At 44.3% G+C, this 10,391-nt stretch overlaps 1 pseudogene; it reads right to left on the bottom strand.

Moving 5' to 3' along the window:
- On the bottom strand, positions 1–934 carry LOC127040880 (olfactory receptor 14A16-like; annotated as a pseudogene).
- Between the last annotated feature and the right edge of the window lie 9,457 nt (positions 935–10,391).

Genomic DNA, 10,391 nt, shown 5'->3' on the forward strand with positions numbered 1-10,391 from the left:
TTATTTGGTCATAAATAACCTCTGCCCAATCAGTTTCCTCAGGGCAGCTTTGATCTCTTTGTTCCTCATGCTGTAGATAATCAGATTCAGCATTGGAGATGCCATGGAATAGAAAACCACCATCATGAGATCCAGACGTGATATGGACCTGGAGTTGGGTTTCAGGTAGGCAATGATGCCAGTGAAAACAAACAAAGAAACAACAGTGATGTGAGGAGGCAGGTGGAAAAGGTTTTATGCCGGCCCTTCTCAGAGGGGATTCTCAGCACAGTTTTGAAGATCTGAACATATGACACAATTATTAAAAAAAGCAGTTTAAGACTAAGCATGCACTAAAGGCAATAACCCCACTTTCACTGAGGTCTGAGTCAAAACAGGACATCTTGAGTAGCTGAGGGATGTCACAGAAGAACTGATCCACTCTGTTACCTCCACAGAAGGATAATGCAAATGTGTTCCCGGTGTGCAGGGCAGAGCAAAGAATACCACTGATCCAGGCACTGGCTGCCATTTGGACACAAGCTCTCCTGTTCATCACTCTCTCGTAGTGCAGTGGTTGGCAGATGGTGACATATCGGTCATATACCATGACAGTCAGGATGCCAACATCAGCCAAACCAAGGAACAGGAGAAGAAAGACTTGGGCGACACATCCAGAATAAGAAATCACTCTAGTGTTCATGAGCGAATTGGCCATGGATTTGGGGATGGTAACAGAGATGAATCGAAGGTGCAGAATAGACAGATTCATCAGGAAGAAGTACAAGGGGGTGTGAAGATGGTGGTTGAGGAATATAGCTGTGATTATGAGAAGGTTCCCAATAAGGCCTGCCAGGTAAAGCACCAGAAACATCACAGAGTGCAAAATCTGCAGCTCCCGAATATCAGAGAATCCCAGGAGAATGAATTCTGTAATGGTGGTTTGGTTGGACATTTTCTTCCTCAGCACGTTGTGCGATGGCTGTGGAGAGAAGGAGAAGGTCCATAGTCAGGATTCAAGTGTCAGAGAGAATGGCCTTGATTCCCTTCTGAGTAATGTCCCACAATACTCTATTAAATGTGCACAGCACTCCTCCCATCTTCCGTTGACTAGGGGCAGGGAGTGCTCCTCACTGCTGACTATCAGAGCACTGGAGAGAGAAGGTCAATGAGGCAATAGCTGCTATTGGATCAGCTTCCGTGGGTGAGAGAGAAAAGCTTTCGAGCCTCACATACTACCTCACCAACCTTGTCTATTTAATATTCTGGGACCAATGTGTCTACAAGTACTGCCTACGATCAGACCACTACTCAGGTGTGTTATCGCACTAGCGTCAATTAGCATAACTCCCATAAAATCCATGGGGCTGCATCACTTTGCACCATCTGGGGATCTGGCCTAAGATGTCACTTGAACAAATGCATTAAAGACTGGAACAAATTGCAAAAATCCCCCACAGATCAAGCAAAGATGGGTCCTCAACTCTGTCAGACAACACAGGAAAAACTTCAGCACGAAACTGAAGTACTAGAACCCCAAGACAGCCCAATTCCCTCTTTCTAGGGGAATATGACAGGCTCGCTGAGCATCCTAAGTGCTAGCTTGTCTGTAACAATTCCTCCCCAAACTCTGTTTATAGGTGACCTGCCACTTGGTTACAAATTAATTAATATCAAGTATCAGAGGGGTAGCCGTATTAGTCTGGATCTGTAAAAGCAGCTACGTCTGTTATTCTATAAGGTGCCACAGGATACTTTGCTGCTTTTATAAATATGGCACCAATCCCAGCAGCACTCCCATCTCTGAGTAAAGATGGGCTAGAAGCATTGCACAGTTACTGCTAGGTTGTGTCGTTTCCCTCTGTGACTTTATATCTGGTCTGTGCAGATCAGAAGCAGTCAGGAGTCTTGGCTTGCCAGACTGGATACCCCAGGGCTTCCATTCTCTTGGGACCCCTGGGTCCCCAGGCTTCCTGTCTCAGTGTTGATTCCAAGGAGCCAGTTGGCTTGGGAATCTGGAAACCTTTAGGTTCTGGCCCAGTCTGCATGGCAAGGTTACCCCAGAGCCATGGACACTGGGATTCTAGGCTCCCAACTCCATGGCATGGAATCTGGAATTCCTCAGAGCCCTGTTCTGAACCATGGTTCTTGGGGCTTCCAGGCTGCAGAGCAGAAAGCTGAGCTCCCATTCAAGCCAGGGACCCCCAGCTATGATCCCTGATCCAGAGATAAATAATAGAAGAGGCTCTCCAGAGCAGCCAGAGGGGAGGCATTGCTGGAGTGACCTGCACTGCAGAGCAGGAACAGAACCCATCAGAGAGAGTTAGGAGCCCAGGAGGGATGTAATGGCGTGGTGAGTCTGGGCCAAGGCAACCGGGAGATTCTAGCTTTGAGACAATTCTTATTCTGTGTTAATAAACCAGTCCCCAGAAGGAGTGAGTAATTGAAATGCATCAATTGTAGGAGATGGATTAACAGGGGAAGGAGAAATATTCAGGTGGTGACAGGTCTGACACCAGTTTAGACCTAACCCTAACCCTTATCCAATAAAAAAGGATAAGTTTTTAACAGTAAATCATCAGCGGAATTGCACATTTGTTTAAAGATAACCACTTTCTAAAGGGGTTTGCTGGATCAGGGCCTTAGTGCAAAATATGCAAAGGAAGTAATCTATGGATTAATAATCATGAGCACTGACAGCAGATTCTCAGTCGGTGTAAATTCTCAAGCTCAACTGATGTCAGTGGAGCAATGGCAACTTAAACCAGCTGAGGACTGGGGCATTCACTTTTAAGGAACCCTGGTGTGATAGTTCAATTTACCCACTCAGGGAAGAGAAACAGGGTATGTTAAAAAGTATCCAGTGAAAATGGCTCAAACATCAGGCACTTATGATGAGCTGTTTGTAAATGATCTGTGAAGTAAGGTATTCATAGAAATCCTTTGGTAAATAATGTTTAATAATGAAAACTTATGGACAGTCATGAAGAGGAAATGAGTCACTATCATTGGAATTCTCTATCGATCAATCTATCAATTTCTCTTTCGAATCACATACTATGTTTTTGTCCCTCGTAGATTAAAGACAGCCCAGTGCCCACATTCTAGGGAAATAGGACAGACTCGCTGAGCATCCTAAATGCCAGAGATAGAATGGGCATCAGCTGACTACAAAGCCACAGAGTCCAGCCGGGTTTCCAGTGAAGTGGTGAAACTGAGCTGCTGCCTGCGCTGCACCCGTCTACTCCACCATGTTTAACACAGAGCTGGTGAAGTCTGCCTAGCTGCGTTGGGAAACTCACTCCCAGCTGTGCTGTAAATGTGCTCTCCATGTCCTTGGACAGGGTCCAGATAGGTAGGCTACGACTGAGTTTCAAGGTTCTAGCATGTCTATTAGGTACAGCCCATATTCCCTGCGCTGTCATCAATGCTGTTTATTCAGTTCTGCCATCCTGCAGTTATGTCTTTGAAACAGAAATAATAATGGATGTAACAGAATCACAGCATTTGAAATTATGGTATCATTGGACAACATTAGTGCTTCCTACCCTGGTCAATAATTTTCCAATCAGGGCCGTCTCCAGGCACCAGCAAAGGAAGTAGGTGCTTGGGGCAGTCAAGGGAATCTTGGGGCAACCAATGGGTCTTCAGCGGGAATTCAGCGGCAAGTCGCTCAGTCCCTCTCTGAATGAAGGACCTGTACTGAATTGCCACTGAAGAATGAAATGCCGCAGTTGAGCTGCCGCCAAAGTGCCACCAATTGCAGCTTTATCTTTTCTTTTCTTTTTTTTCTCCCTCTTCGCTACTTGGGGTGGCAAAAAAGCTGGAGCTGGCCCTGGTTCTGATTTAACTCTATTTAAAGAAAATATAGCTTTTCAGTTAAACAAATTTCCTGCAAGGTCTCATCTATCTATCTATCTAATTATGCTTCCACCATCTTCAGGCCATCAGAGTGCCTGGCACGTAAAACCAGTAGCCATAACTAAGTCATGGTAGACTTCATGGAATCTCATCTGGGTGTTAGAATTCTGCTTCAGACATGAGTTGCAGACATGAGTTGCTGTGGCGGCTGTGTGCCAATGTAACTTACGTTGACATAAATTTATAGTGTAGACATGGCCTTAGAAACATCATCCTTTAGACAGCAAGGCTAGAAGAAGGATGAAAGGAAAGGGCTCCTCTGCACATCCATCTGCAGCACTGGGGTCTCTGAGAGGTGTAACAGGGCCAGTTCATCTGAATAGGATGGTCTCTACTGAATGAGAACATCCTATGGAGATGATACAGCCTGGGACAATAGCTTTAAGATGTGGAAACAGCTCCATTCATCTCAGTGGCTGTTCTCCTCCCCCTCCTGAGTGTTTCAGAGTCTGATAGGTACGAAGTTTCCCTGTTCTCAGCTCCCCACCCAAAAGGACAGGACCTTTCCAGATCCTGGCCACATGGGGAATAGGAAAAGGGCCTCCCCTCCCAGGTATGGACACAGACCCAGGAAGGGAGAATGCTGGACTGATGGTTGCCCCGGTTGCTATTCTCACCCAGTCCTCCTGACACTCACCTCCTCCTCCCCCTGCCCAGTGTCACACTCCTCCATTCCCCAAATCCCCATGCCTCCCTCACCAGACCTCCCAACCTCTCTTCTATCTTGCATCTCCATTTGTCGCCCTTCCCATAAACCCCACCCTTCACAGTAGTCCAAACCTCTTTCTGCCAGTTCCCCTACTCCTCTGCCCTCCAATTACCTCTCCCCTTCCAGGAAAGAATTGCATGTCTATTTTTTTAAATTCAAAGAATGTGATTACAGCCCCCGAAATGAAACGGCCATCCAGAACTCACAAATTCACAGCCAGCAATCTCAGTGAGGTCTGAGATTCCTCCAGTCATTAGTAACTTTCAGTTAAACGGTATGAGGCAGCAGAACAAAACCATTTTGGGTGGGGTGTAACTTGACAATCCCATGGTCACATGACCCAAATCTGGAACATTAACAGGACCTTGTGCTCCAATGAGACACACTGAATTTCAGATCAAACCAAGTAACCATTTGAATGTTTAGAGCACTTAAAAGAGTTGAGGTTTAAAACATATCAAATGGGGCTCACGGAAACCATCTATCTGTGTTTCTGTACTGGCGTGTACACACCGTAAAAGAGAACAACTTCTTAAACACTAATCTCAGTTTGGGTTCCCTAAAGATTTAGTAGGTGCCATGCGCTATCCCAGGTTAAAAGTTGGCAGACAGAAACCATTTTGACCTTCATCACATCAACAATTTGATCCCCAGGTCTGTGAAAAAATAAATAAATAAAATAAAATAAGGCCATTTTCTTAGTACTTATATATCCAGTACCTCTGGCTCAACTGACCCCAAATTTGGATTGCTAACTTACCCTGTGCTGTCCAGAGGAACATCATATTTCATAAGAATGTAACTAAACTGCTGCCCCATTACAGCATTTTGTTAATGGTTGGATACACATTTCTCAGATTTCTGTCTATTAACCATGATCTTGGAATCTTCCATGAGGTTTAATATGAGCTAGTGGTGTTAAGAAAAAGAATCATAGATGAAAAGATAGACAACATTAGGCATTACAGGAAAGATATTTAGCTCATGTAAATTACCATAACTCCATAGCACTAAACTAATTCATCCCATCTTTGGAAATGGCATAATTGATTATATGGGGTTATGTCTGGTTTACAGCAGCTGGGAATCTGTCCCCACTGATTTCAGTGGAACTGCAACAATTTACAAAAGGGGGAGAACTGACCCATTTAATCCAGTGAAGCTATGGATGTTTTATACCAGCTGGAGGTATGGACCCATTGACTCCAATGGAGCTACACTGGTTAACACCAGCTTCTGGTCATATACAGATGTTCAATCTCTCTGAGATAACTACAACCCATATGAATTAAATGTTTTTAAAATGTCATGAACCATTGCACCTGCAGCCTAATGGTGTTTTGTTTTAGTGTTATCTGAGTAAAGGGAAAAATAGTAATTGCTGAGAAAGAAAGAAAGAAAGAAAGAAAGAAAGAAAGAAAGAAAGAAAGAAAGAAAGAAAGAAATATCGGGCCATTCATCCCAGTAGCAGTTGAAAATCAGATACAAAAAATCTCTGCGACACTGAATTCCTCCAACGTTCTGATCCAGTGGGACTGAATCACTGCATAGCCATTAACAGTTCCACTCTTGTAATTAATCCCATGGCACAAAGAGCCATGGAAAGACAGATGGGTTAAAAACTTTTGACTCATCTTTGGTTCAGAATGACAGGCAAAGTTTATGGATCTGAAACTGTGTAACAGACCGGATCCCAAGCAGGTATAAATCAGCCACAGTTCAGTGGAAGTCAATGGGACAGATCCCCAGGTCATTTAAATCATTGTAGTTCCACTGAAATCCAAGAACTGGATCCTGAGTTGGCATAAACAGCCCTAGCTACTCTGGAATCAGTTGAACTGTGTCAGTTTACACAAGCTCAAGATCTGTCCCTTAGTTTTCAGTCTTTGACTCTGATTACCTCTTATAGTGTGTCTGCACTGCAATTAAAAATCTGCCACTGGCAAACACCAGCTGTTTTGAGCTCACTGGGCTCAGGCTAACAAGTTTTTAATTGCAGTGTAGGCGTCTTGGCTCTGGCAGGAACCTGGGCTCCAGGACCCTGCGAGGTGCGGCAGACAATCTCTTTTTGTCATAATGATATATTTCTGGATAGATAGATAGATAGATAGATAGATAGATAGATAGATAGATTCTCTGTTTGAAACTCTTCCAGGAGTCTGCTGCGTTACCTGGGAGTTTCAACTATTTGGGGGCTTTAGATGCTCCATCTCCATGATGACTCCTTTATTCCTTCACCACAGTCCTCTTTTCTCTGTCCTCTCTTCTACCTCACTCTGGTACCATGTGTTGTGAATTCATAAGGAGGAGAAACATTCTGGAGTCTACAGTGTAACGCATTATTAGAACTAAAACATGTTCCAAAAGCTAAAGGAGAGCCCAGAGCTCCGAGTTGTGTGTCTGGCAAAGGTAACACTAGAATGCTAACCCCAGTCCAGTGCTCTGCTCTTAAAGACACAGAACATACTCCTAACACATACTAACCCTGGGCATCCACTTCCCCATCATACTCTACCCTCTACCCTTAAAGGACTGTGTGCAGCCCTGTATCTTTAACACCATGTTCTTAGTAACCCCTATGAAGCCCTGTCCTGTCACACTCTGTGAAGTATCATTACTTCACAATGTGCTCTCAGTTACTCCTGTGCATGCCTGTTGACTTCAGGGCTTTGGCACAGATGTCCCTGGTGAGAACTTTGTTTGTGATGTTGCTGATGATATTCCAGCCAGGAATAACATCTGTGCTCACCAGAGAGAAGACCTTCACTGAACTGTAGTTTTTCAGCCCCGCTGAGGACCTGGCCAATTGACTACACTGGAATGATGTTGATTTACGCCAGCTGGGGATCAGTCTCATTGATCACAGTTTAGCTATGCTAATTTACATTAGCTCATTGATCTATGGCATCTGAGAATCTGATTCTTTATCATCAGCAGAGTGATTCCAATCTACAGCAGTGGTAAAGCTGTCCCATTAGTGTCAACAGAGCTGCACAAATTTACTCCAGCAGGGTATCTGGCCCTATGGAGTATAATGAAGCTACACTGATTTATACTTACTGGGGAATTGGCTCATTGACTCCAATGGAGCTGTGCTAATTAACACCAACTTTCCTATGAGTTTCAAGGAAGCTACACTGATTTATGTTGTCAAGCATCACCAGTGTGGTGCTCTGTTCCATCCAATGTTGATATCAGTCGGCTGCACACGTGTGTTCCCCCTGTGTGCTTCCCCGGCTCTGCAGATAGTTGGCACACCAGACCCTGAGAGAAACTCCAATGATCACAGACTCTGCTAAGGTATGAAGACACCCGGCCAGATTTATTGCCAAATGAAACAGTCTCTAGCTCCCCGGATCAGATGTCTACAATTCTGATAGTACATATGTGCTCCCTGACAAAGGACTGGCTTAGTCAATGGTGGGATTTACCACTGTCCCCCTAGGCCAGACAAAGACAACCCCTCAGGGATGCATTCTTATACATAGGTACAAACAAGTGTCCTGATGTATTGAGGTACAACCCCTCTATGTAACAAGGTGCCGCCTCTCACCTTGTACATGTTGGTTTGATTAAAACAACCCCATTCATCATCAAAAAGAATAAGGACTACTTGTGGCACCTTAGAGATTCACAAATTTCTTTAAGCATAAGCTTTCTTCAGTGGATGCATGTAGTGGAAAATACAGTAGGAAGATATATATATATATACACAGAGAACATGAAAAAAAGGGGTGGATCCGTGGCGCCATCCACCTCCCCTTCCTCCCCCCCCCCCGCACACACAAACAATGTAGTTTCTGTGTGTGGAGGATGAAGGAATCTCACACGGCAAACCCTGGAATTGACACAAAAGAGTGGAAAACACTCCACTATAGTCCCACCCTCCCCCAGTAGAGGAAGTAGAGGATGCAGAGCAGCAAACCTGGCAGTTGGAGAAGGGTGAGAACATTCTTCCATCAGCCTAGCTACCATTACTCGGGGAGGTGGAGTTACAACAGTGACAGACGAACACCCTCCATTGCTGTGGTATCTCCTAGGTACCAATACATTATGGCAGCATAGCTGAGCTCTTACCATTGTGCTCCCTTGAGACAAAACTTCCCCAAAAGCAGATGGCCACGACAATGCATCACTTAAGAGCCAACTCCAATGCTCAACAGGTGTCTTTCTATTGACTTTAGTGAGTAATGGGTCAGACCCTAAAGGCCAGTTTTTCAAAAGTTTTTAGGGGTCTACAGATATATGCTTAATGGGATTTACACAGGTTCCTAAGGAGGTTAGACGACACATTATTTTGATTAAATGAGAGCTAGGTGCTAGGCACTGTTGAAAATCCCTCTAGGCACCTTTGTGATCATTAGACACCTACATACCTTTAAAAATTAGGGCTCTTAGGCACTTAAAATGCAGATAGGCAATTAATGGGATTTTTCATAATCATTCAGGTGACTAAATCCCACCTCACTAAAAACCTTTCTGTATATTTGAATGCATTTCAAAATCTGGTCCTAGATCTGGTTAGGTGCTTTGAAAATCCAACAAGGTGCAACCTGGGCACTGAGTTTCCATTTGATTGTTCAAATCCCTTAGCTGGCTTTGAAAATATTCATTTGACGCTTAAAACCATATATTACTTGAACAAGTTTCTTAGAACCTCAGGCTCTCTCCCTTCATGATCAAAGGAAAGGAAAAATAATTTGGTTTAATTTAAGTTGTTGGATGGGTGTGAGGGCGCTGGGTGCTGGTAGTGGTTAGTGATATACTGGAGGTCGGACTAGATGATTTGATGGTCCTTTCTGGCCTTAAATGCTATGCTGCTTGCTTATGTTGGTAATTTGTTTTCTAGACCACCAAACAATTTGTTTTTGTCCTGAAGAGACAAACAATAAATAATTGTACTTGATAAAGTTACTTTTTACGTGTACCCAGAAGCCTCCTACTGCAAGACAAACCCAAGAAAGAAACCAACAGGACTCCACTGGCCATCATATACAGCCGCCAGCTAAAACCTCTCCAACGCATCATCAAGGATCTACAACCCATCCTGGACAATGATCCCACACTTTCACAGGCCTTGGGTGGCAGGCCAGTCCTTGCCCACAGACAACCTGCCAACCCGAAACATATTCTCACCAGTAACTGCACACCGCACCATAATAACTCTAGCTCAGGAACCAATCCATGCAACCAACCTTGATGTCAACTCTGCCCACATATCTACACCAGCGACACCATCACAGGACCTAACCAGATCAGCCACATCATCACTGGTTCTTTCACCTGCACATCCACCAATGTAATATATGCCAGCAATGCCCCAATGGACAGTATCTACGGAAAAGGATAAATGGACACAAATCAGACATTAGGAATGGCAATATACAATAACCTGTAGGAGAGCACTTCAACCTCCCTGGCCACACTATAGCAGACCTTAAGGTGGCCATCCTGCAGCAAAAAAACTTCAGGACCAGACTTCAAAGAGAAACTGCTGAACTTCAGTTCATCTGCAAATTTGACACCATCAGCTCAGGATTGAACAAAGACTGTGAATGGCTTGCCAACTACAGAATCAGTTTCTCCTCTCTTGGTTTTCACACCTCAACTGCTAGAACAGGGCCTCATCCTCCCTGATTGAACTGACCTCGTTATCTCTAGCTTGCTTGCTAGCATATATATACCTCCCCCTTGAAATTTCCACTACATGCATCTGAGGAAGTTGGTATTCACCCATGAAAGCTCATGCTCCAAAACGTCTGTTAGTCTATAAGGTGCCACA

This window comes from Gopherus flavomarginatus (assembly GCF_025201925.1).
Source record: "Gopherus flavomarginatus isolate rGopFla2 chromosome 11 unlocalized genomic scaffold, rGopFla2.mat.asm SUPER_11_unloc_1, whole genome shotgun sequence".
NCBI lineage: Eukaryota > Metazoa > Chordata > Testudines > Testudinidae > Gopherus > Gopherus flavomarginatus.